At 51.7% G+C, this 9,460-nt stretch overlaps 1 long non-coding RNA gene across 1 annotated transcript; it reads right to left on the reverse strand.

The window, feature by feature from the left end:
* Positions 1 to 179: 179 nt before the first annotated feature.
* On the reverse strand, positions 180 to 8,749 carry LOC139041005 (uncharacterized). The gene is made up of 6 exons (XR_011495445.1): positions 5,885 to 8,749; positions 5,419 to 5,703; positions 4,991 to 5,054; positions 3,346 to 3,546; positions 2,651 to 2,784; positions 180 to 623 (listed from the first exon to the last, which is right to left on the reverse strand). It is a non-coding gene; the product is annotated as an uncharacterized lncRNA (long non-coding RNA).
* Positions 8,750 to 9,460: the final 711 nt, after the last annotated feature.

Raw genomic sequence — 9,460 nt, forward strand, 5'->3', positions numbered from 1 at the left:
CTTCTTTTCTTTTCTTTTTAAAATAATATTTTAAAGCAAATGATTGACATCAAGTTGTTTCACCCTATCTAAGAAATAGGACATTTTCTTACACAGCCACAATGTCATTATCCCACCTACAAAATCTATTACTTATGCTGTAATATCATCAGATTCACTGTCTGCATGCAAGCGTCCCTGGTTGTTTCAAAATGTCCTTTATTGCAGCAGATTTGTTCGAATCCAAACAAGATCCATGTGATGTTAGATTGTTATAAAACTTCCAAAAGAAGAGTGCATGAGGCTTAAGAACTAGATAAGTGGAAGTGAACCAGCAAACACAATATGTCCACGTTTGTGAGATGGAGATCAACTAGAGAAATTTACAGCTACAAAGTCTTACACTGGAAAAGAAGAGGGGCTGGCCCGGTGGTGCAGCGGTTAAGTTTGCACGTTCTGCTTTGGCAGCCCAGGCTCCGCCCGTTCAGATCCGAGGTGTGGACCTAAGTGTCACCTGTCAAACCACGCTGTGGCAGGCGTCCTACATATAAAGTTGAGGAAGATGGGCACGGATGTTAGCTCAGGGCCAGTCTTCCTCAGCAAGAAGAGGAGGATTGGCAGTAGTTAGCTCAGGGCTAATCTTCCTAAAAAAAACAGAAAAGAAAAAAAAGGAATAAAAAAAAAAGGAGAAATGGTATAAAAATCAATGACATCAATGACCTAAGTATTCAGCATGGGAAGTGAGAAAAGAGAGCAAATTTAACCCAAGGTAAGTACAGAGAAGGAAAAATAAAGATGAGAAAACAATGAAATGGGAAACACCATGGAGGAAATCAGTGAAACCAAAAGCTGCTTCCTTGACAGATGGATAAAGTTGCTAAGCTGCTCGCGGGACTGATTGTGAACAAAGATCTGTGATGTTTGTTTGGTGGTCGTCCTCAAGAAGACAAAAATCACCAAAATCACAAATGAAAGAGGGAGCGCCACTACAGATCCTACAGACACTAGGAGGATAACGAGCAGGACCAGCCCTGTGGCCGAGTGGTTAAAGTTCTGTGCACTCCACTTTGGTGGCCCAGGTTCATGGGTTTGGATCCCAGGTACAGACCTACTGTATTCATCAGGCATGCTGTGGAGGCATCCCACATGCAAAGTAGAGGAAGATTGGAAGAGATGCTAGCTCAGGGGGAATCTTCCTCACCAAAAAAAAAAAAAAGATAATGGGTAATTATTAACTATCTTGTGCCAATTAATTGGACAACTTAGCTGAACTGGGCAAATTCCTTGAAGGATGCAGTTACCAAAACTGACACCAAAAAAAAAGAGAGACAGAAAATATAAATTTCTCTTTATCTGTTAAAGACATTGAATTTGTAATCTATCATCTTCCCACAAAGACAATTCCAGGCCCAGAGGGCTAACCTGATGAACTCTATTTAAGGAGGAAATAACAGCAATCCCACACAGACCCATTCAGAAAGTGGAGGAGGAGGGAGTATTTCCCAGCTTGCTTTATGAGGCCAGAATCACCCTCATATGAAACCAAAGCCATCACAAGAAAAGACAACTACAGCCCAGTATCCTTCAGGAACATAGACACAGAGAGCCCTAAAAAAATTAGCAGCCAAGACGTGGAAATAACCTAGGTGTCCATCATGGGATGAGTGGATAAAAAAAATGTGGTGGATACATACAATGGAATACTACTCAGCCATAAAAAAGGAAATATTGCCATTTGCATCAACATGGATGGACTTGGAGGGTATTATGCCAAGTGATTAAGTCAGACAGAGAACAACAAATACCATATGAGCTCACTTATATCTGGAATCTAAAACAAACAAAGGAAAAACCAACCCCAAAACAGAACTCACAGAGAACAGATTGGTGGTTCCAGTGGCAGGGAGTGGGGGGTGGGCGAAATGGGTGAAGGGGGTCAAAATGTACAAACTTCCAGTTATAAAGTAAGTAAGACATGGGCATGTCATGGACAGCATGGTGACTATAGTTAGTAATACTGTAGTGTATATTTGAAAGCTGCTAAGAGAGTAGATCTTAAAAGTCCTTATCACACACAAAATGTGTAACTATGTGTGGAGACGGATGTTAACTAGACCTGTTGTGGTAATCATTTCACAATATATACATTTACCAAATCATCATGTTGTACACCTAACACTAATACAATGTTATACGTCAATTATATCTCAATTTAAAAAAAAATAAAGAAAAAATAAACAAAAATAGAAAAAATAGCAGATGGTATATATATATATATTTTTTTTTTTTCTGGGCTCTCTATCCTGTTACATAGATCTTTATGTCAGTCCTTTCACCAATATCACGTTGGCTGGATTACCATAGTTTTAATAAGTCTATAAATTAGGAATATAGTCAGTATTTTAATTTTTGCTCCTAATTTTTTTACCCTCGAAATCTGGTTGGAAAAAAATATAATCACAAAAACTTAATCGAGAAATACAAAGAACGACAAAACTAAAGGATTTACACTGCCTAATTCATAGACTTATTTTAAAGCCACGTGACCAAGGAAGATACATACTGGTGAAAGGACTGATATGCGGATCTGTGGGACAGAATGCAGAGCCCAGAAACACATCCACACATATACGGTCATTTGATTTTCAATAAAGGTACCTGGGTAACTCACCAGGGAAAGCATAGTCCTTACAACAAATGAGGAGAGAGGAACTCGGTCACTGCCTCCCATAACACGCACAAACATAACTCACAGAGCTCAGGAGGGACTGTGGACCCAAGCCAAAAGATAAAACCATAGCACTTCTAAAAGAAAACATAGGAGAAAATCTTTGTCATCTTGGGCTAAGCAAAGATTTCCTAAATAAGACACAAAAACATGAACCATAAAAGAAAACAAGGCTGAGTTGAACTTCATCAAAATTAAAACCTTTGAAAGACACTTAAGAAAACGAAAAGGTAAGCCACAGACTGGGAGAAAATATTCAGAATGTTCTAGCTAACAAAGAACTTAATCCAGAACGTATAAAGATCTTAAAATTCAATAATTTTACAGTAAGATGCCAGACAACTCCATACCAAAAGGGCAAAAGATTTGAAGACGTGCTTAACAGAAGAGGCCAATGGCCCCGTGAAAAGATGCTCAGTGTCCTCAGATATTAGGGAGGGGAAATTGAAATCCCATTGGGGCCCCATCGTTCTGCCGCTGGAGTGGTAAAGGTGGAAACACCGGCAGTACCAAGTGAGGCAAGGATGCGGAATGGTGGAGCTCTCACAACGCCACTTTGGAAACCATTTTGATAGTTTCTTGCAAAGTTAAACGCACACCCACCATATGACCCAGCCGTTCCATTCCTGAGTCCTCACCTAAGAGAAATAATCAAATCACGGGTATTCATGAAGACTCCACCTTCTGTGAGGAAAATGGACACTGAGGGGGCAGCGCTTTCTCCTGCTCAGCATCTTGCTTATAATGTCCCAGTCAGTGGTTGAAGTCCAGATAGACACTTTCCTTTTGGCTCCGTGTTGGTCGGCATTCTCCAGAGAAACAGAAGCAGCAGGCTATATCTAGATAAACGTAAGGGGAGATTTATGATAAGAATCGGCTCACCCGCTTATGGAGGCCAAGGGGCATAGCCCGCGTCTGCAAGCTGGAGACCCAGGAAAGCTGGTGGTGTGGTTCAGTCCAAGTCCGAAGGCCTGAGAGTGAGAGGCTGATGTTGTCAATCGTGGAGTCCAAAGGCCTGAGGACCGGGAGCGCCGATGTCCGGGGGCAGCAGCACGTGGATGTCCCGGCTCAGGAAGAGAGAGCGAATTCACCCTTCCTCTCCCGTCTTGTTCTATTCAGGCCCTTGACAGACTGGTGAGGCCCACCCACGCTGGGGAGGGCCGTCTTTCCTCAGTCCACTGATTCAAGTGCTGGTCTCTTCCAGAAGCATCCCCACTCAAACACTCAGAAACAGTGTTTTACCAGCTATTGGGGCATCCCCTTAGCCCAGTCAGCTTGACACATGAAATCGACCATCACAGGCTCCTTGTCTTAACTGACCACCTGGACACCTGGCAGCTCAGCTCTGCGGAGTCCCTGCAGATCCACCCCAGCACTCCAGCCAGTGTGGCCGCCCCGCCCGCCCAGGGCTTCACTCTGCATTGGGGTCCCTCTGCAGAGGGGGCCGCCTCCACACCTACTCCATCACCACAGACCAGGCCTGGTCCTAAGGTCCCCACAGCCCCCCGGCCAGGGGGGGACCAGCAGGAGAGGCTCTGGGAAGACCAGGATGTCTCCGTGGTCCACGTGCAGCCACTGCCGCCTGAGCCCCCTCTTCAGGAACGCAAACAACCCACCTTCTCCCCTTGGACAAGGCACCTTCTGGCTAAAGATACCCCCTTGGAGACCCACACGTTATCCCCAGGATGGGTACCTGCGTGCAGCCGTGAGGGAGCACGACGCCCCCCCATGGGAGGGTTCTTTCCTCGGCCCTCCCCGCCAGGCACCCACAGCCCTGCAGCCACACCTGGGCCTCCGCCCAGCCAAGGACAGCTGGTCCCACTCCGCAAGCCTCCTGTCACTCCCCAGGCATGCACCACCCCACACTGCTGGGCAAGTACGTTCCAGCCACTTCGGAAGAGCAGCTGCTGTTTTTGTGAGCAAATACTCGCTCTTTTGAAAAGATTTGGGATGTGGGGTACACTTTTTCTGTTGCCCTGGAACTGGTGGCTGGGGGCCCAGACTGAAGCCAACTCACTTTTGAAAGAGAGCCAGGAAACACACCACAAACAAAGGTCAGTACTCCACACAAAGACAACAAACAAGGGAGCGCGGGCCTCGTCCTTCCCACCAGGGCTTCCAGTCTGGGGGACCCGCAGGCGGGTGCTTGTGGGCACGGCCCTGCTCCAGCTCTAACAGAGCCCCCGGCCCCCAAACAAGCCCAGAGTCGTTTCTCAGAAGATTGGTCTGCACTGTGGGGGGCCCGGCCATCCTCCAGACCCGGGGGCTGACTTGGTGACTCACCCTGCCGGTCCAGGAGGTCTGGGTGCCTTCTGCAGCCCCTCCTGGTTGTTTCCTCCAGGAACACCTGCGGGATGAAAGAGGCTGGAGAACAGGTAAGCCACTCAGGGTCCAGCGGCCCTTGGCTCTCCATGCTGGGCACCCACTGCCCAGTTCATTACCCGAGGGGGCACCTGCTCTCCGTGGGCTCTGCCCTCCCCTCCTTTCCCTCCCCTCCTACCTCTGCTCATTGATCCCTGGACTATGGTCCTTACCAGGAATGACCCGGGAGAGGTTTTATGCATCTTTCATTAAAAGACAAAAAGAAATCTTTCTACAAGTAACTGGAAACAGCTTCCTTCCTCTGCACAACGGTCTCTCCAAGGAGCGACGGCTGCAGGTTGTTGACTGGGTGTAGTCTCGAAACCCCTCCAGTGTGACAAGGCACTCACTCTGACTCCATGGCCCAGCAGCGTCCACCGCGGTGATGTGGCCACAAGAGGGCAAGAGAGCCCTGTCCCCCAGTGCTTCCCACTTCAGTCCGAAGGAAACGGAGGGAGGAAGGGAGGCGGGATGGAGAGAGTCCCACTCCGAAGTGTTTTGGCTGCCCGTGGGTCCACCAGCCTCAGATGGAAGGAGCTAGGGGTCCTCGGACGCAAGGCCGGGCAGGGAAGCCAAGTCGTTCTTGTCCAGTGAGGCCTCGAGAGCCACTCCGGCCCCCTCGCCTGGTCTAGCACCTGCAAAGAGGCGCTGTCAGAGCCTCACCTGAGGAGGCAGGAGGAGGCCCACTGGCTGGGTCCAGGCAGGCGCGGCGTGGAAGTCCTGGGGCCGCACTTGTTGAAGTCCCTGCTGGGCCCTGGGGGCTCCTCCCTCCCCACAGGTCTCAGAAGGGTCAGTACTGGCACCCCAGATCCTCACCTGGGTGGCGGAGACACGGGTACAGGGATCACTCCCACTCCCAGCCAAGGGGTCTCCGAAGAGGGACAGATTCTTCTGGAAGCTGGGATTCCAGGGTGAGGCCCAGCCCGGGCTGGGAGGGCTGTGTCCTCAGCAGACCGCGGGGAGGGAGGGTGGGACATGGACTCACAGGGGCCAGGCCTGTGGGGTGGGATGTCCTCTCCGGAGAGGGGAGCAGACGCTGTTTCCAGGGGGACCCCAGTGCTCTAACCCCCTCAGCTTGGTCCAGGCACATCCCCAGGTTGGAGCCATGTCACAAACACCTCCCAGCCCACCTAGGGGCAGCGCCGGGGTCGGGGCGGAGGAGCAGAGGGGAGGGGAGGGGCAGCCTTAGGGCTGCCTGGCCCGCCGAGGGCACCAAGTGTCAGCATTAACAACGCAGGGCCAGGGGGCAGGGAGGAGATGGGCAGCCAGCTGGAGGACATCACCATCTGCCCTCTGAGGCCACAACAAAGTTGCAATAAAGTGGCACAAAACTGTGAACCCTTGACCACAAGACACAGTAGCTGCCCAGCTGTGGAGGGAGACCGGTCAGGGGAGAGGATGCAGATATGGCGGGGGGCCGAGACGGCCTGAGTCCAGGTCCCTGAGGAGTGGCTCTCCTGGGGAGAGCAGGCACCCCAATACACACACGGCTCACAATGTGCGCCCCGCTCTCCAGGGTACAGAGTGACCAGGATCCGTGCGTTAGAAGCCTCTGGACTTAGCACACCGTGCTGCCCCTGCTCCTTGCATCCGCAGCAATGACGTCCTGCTTTTGTCCCTGGAAACGCACAGGGGAGCGTTTCCTGATGGCAGGGGACTCAGTCTGTGGACACACCAGAAGAATTTCTTAACGGGAGCACCTGGGGGCCACCTGCCAGGATCACCCTCAAGGGATGGCCGAGGTGCCCGTGGGACCCAGGCCACCAAATGACCAAGACGTGAAGGCTGCCTGGGGTTTCCTGGGGGCATGCAGGTTCCTGTGGTTAGCATGTGGGTCCAGCACCCACAGGTGACCTCCCACAGTGGGGTCTGCCCTCTAGGGTGATGGCTCGCCAGGCCCTGCAGGAGGGCCCTTCCCAGAGGTTCCGAGGTCTGCAGGAGAGCGCCACTAGGTGGTGTCCCGAAGGCCCCTCAGGGCCACCTTGCCCTGAAGCAGAACAGGAGCTCTCCCTGTCGAGGCGCCTGTGGGCACCTGCCTCTGGTCCCACCTGCCCTGCACACACCCTTGAGGACGCACATGGGGGAAGCCACCCATCACCCCCACAGCTCGGGGTCTGGGTGGCGTGGGGCCAGGGAAGGCCCTGCATGGGGCCCGTTCAGGGCGGGCAACTCTGCAGGGACACTGTTCCCGGGGGTGGTGACTGTGCCTCCGAGCTCTCCCTGCACCGGGTTCCCCTACCCAACCTCCCCGTGGGATGTAAGGGCCTCCCCTTCCTCGGGCATGATGGGGGAAGCTGGACCTTGAGGTAAAGGGCAGCCCACGCACACACGTGTGCCCTGATGGTCATTAGCCAGCTCCTAAAACGGAAGCTCCAGCAAGGCGTCCACGCTGCATCCGTTGATGAAAGCACAGTTTGGGCCACCCTACAGCCGGGGACTCAGAGAGCCATGTGAAAACGTCCTGGGTCCCCAGTTCCGGCTCTAGTTAAGATGTGAGCGGCTCACGGGCAGGACAGCTCCTCCTCTTTGCTTCCAGGGGTGTGTTTTCTGCTTGGGGTGGCTTTTCCGACAACAGGAACCTCGCAAACATCTGTGTCTGTGGAGAACTCTCCCCGGTGCCAGCGGCAGGCGAGCTCAGCTGCCGCTGTGGGAAAGCCCGAGTGTGAGCTGAGCGAGGCCGGGCTGGTGAGGAAGCGCCGGACTGTGAGAATTTGTCCCACAGCCTTTCTGGGACCGAAACACGGATGAACGTCAAGAAGTGCATAACTTGTTTTATTAACCAGGCTGCTCATTTGCGTTTGGAGGGCGGGTTCCAAGCCCTCTCTCCCCCGCCTCAGATGGCAGCGTGAACGGAAGCACACAGAGAGCCAGAGGGGGGTCTGGGGTCCTGCCTGGAATGAGTGCAGAACGGGACTTCTGATGATCCGCCACGAGACCCACCCCCTGAGCACAGGATGACAACTCCACGTGACCCCTGCTCTCTCCGGTCTCAGGCTCTGGATCTGCCCGGGATTGCAAATTCTTCAGCTGAGTTCCAGAAACAGTGGAGGGTGGACTTCTTCCGGGGCTGTGTTTAGACCCAGCCCATGAGAACACGGAGAGGGGTGGAGGGTCCTTTATGTGGGTCCCCTCAGCCTGATACAGTGTAGCTGAGGCACAGTGCCCCCCAAGGCCCCCACAGACAGCAGCCCCGATGGGGACTCGGCGTCACCTTCGAGGGGGAGCAGCTTGCCCTTCACGGGCTCAGAGAGAAGTGGTGGCTGTGTTGGTGGAATGTCACATTTTCTTTTTCAAACGCACGGCCAGTTGTCGCATCATCTTTTATGGAGAGAAGTATCTCTTCTGCACTGACACGAAGGGCCAGCTTCCTCCTAAATTAAATCCCCATGAGCACGTGGTTCTGTCTCTGGTCTTTCAGTCCTGACCGCGGAGCCATTTGTCGACATCTGCACAACTACACTGTGCGCTGATCACGCCAGCTCCACAGCGAGCTCCTTCTCCCAGGCCTCTTAAAAACACTGCTCAACTCATCCGGCGAATTTTCTGTCGCGCACGGAGCGTAGAATCGCGTGTTTCAAATCGGCCCTGTTGGGGATTCTCTCGGGCGTGCTCTGAGTGTGTGGGCGCAGTTTGGAAAACCGACACTTATGTGCTTGGAGTCCTCTGCTCAGGGACGGGCGTGTCTCCGCTTACTCAGAGCTTCAGCACAGTTTTCTGGTTTTCTTTTATGTCAGATCCACCCACTTGTTGGTCTGCTCCTGGGTCTTATTGCTATCAGCAATGAGACACTTTTCCTCACGAAAGGTTGTAATTACACGTTGCTGTTTTAATAAATGCTGTTGTTTTTGCATGTTGACCTTAAAATTGGCCACTTCTCATTTTAATAGTTTGTCGGTTGGTTGGTTTGGATTTTCTGGACAGTCATATAATTAAGCAAATAATTGCACTTTTATCTGGGCCTTTCCAATATTTGTACTTGATAAATATTTTCTCGTGTTATCACATTCACAAGGACTCAAATACAAAACCAGGCATCTTCCTCTTGTTTCTGACTATAATGTGAGTGGTTCTAAGGCAGGGGTCTGTGAACTACAGCCAGGGGGCCAAATCCAGCCCACGGTCATGTCTCTTTGTAAATAAAGTTTTATTGGCACACAGCCTGTCCCGTTCGTTCACACGCTGTCTCCTTGCTCCTTTTGTGCTGCCACTGCAGGGTTAGGAGGTTAGGATAGAAACCATATGGCCTGAAACTCCTAAAATATTTGCTCTCTGCCACTTTGCGGAACTTTCCTGACCCCTGTTCTAGTGTGTTAAGTACACTGTTTGTTAGAGGTCGAGGAATTTTCCTACCACTCTTAGCTTCCTGAAGATCTTGTGGTTGTGCGTGCTCGA

Source organism: Equus asinus, chromosome 18 (genome assembly GCF_041296235.1).
Source record: "Equus asinus isolate D_3611 breed Donkey chromosome 18, EquAss-T2T_v2, whole genome shotgun sequence".
NCBI classification, from domain to species: Eukaryota; Metazoa; Chordata; class Mammalia; order Perissodactyla; family Equidae; genus Equus; species Equus asinus.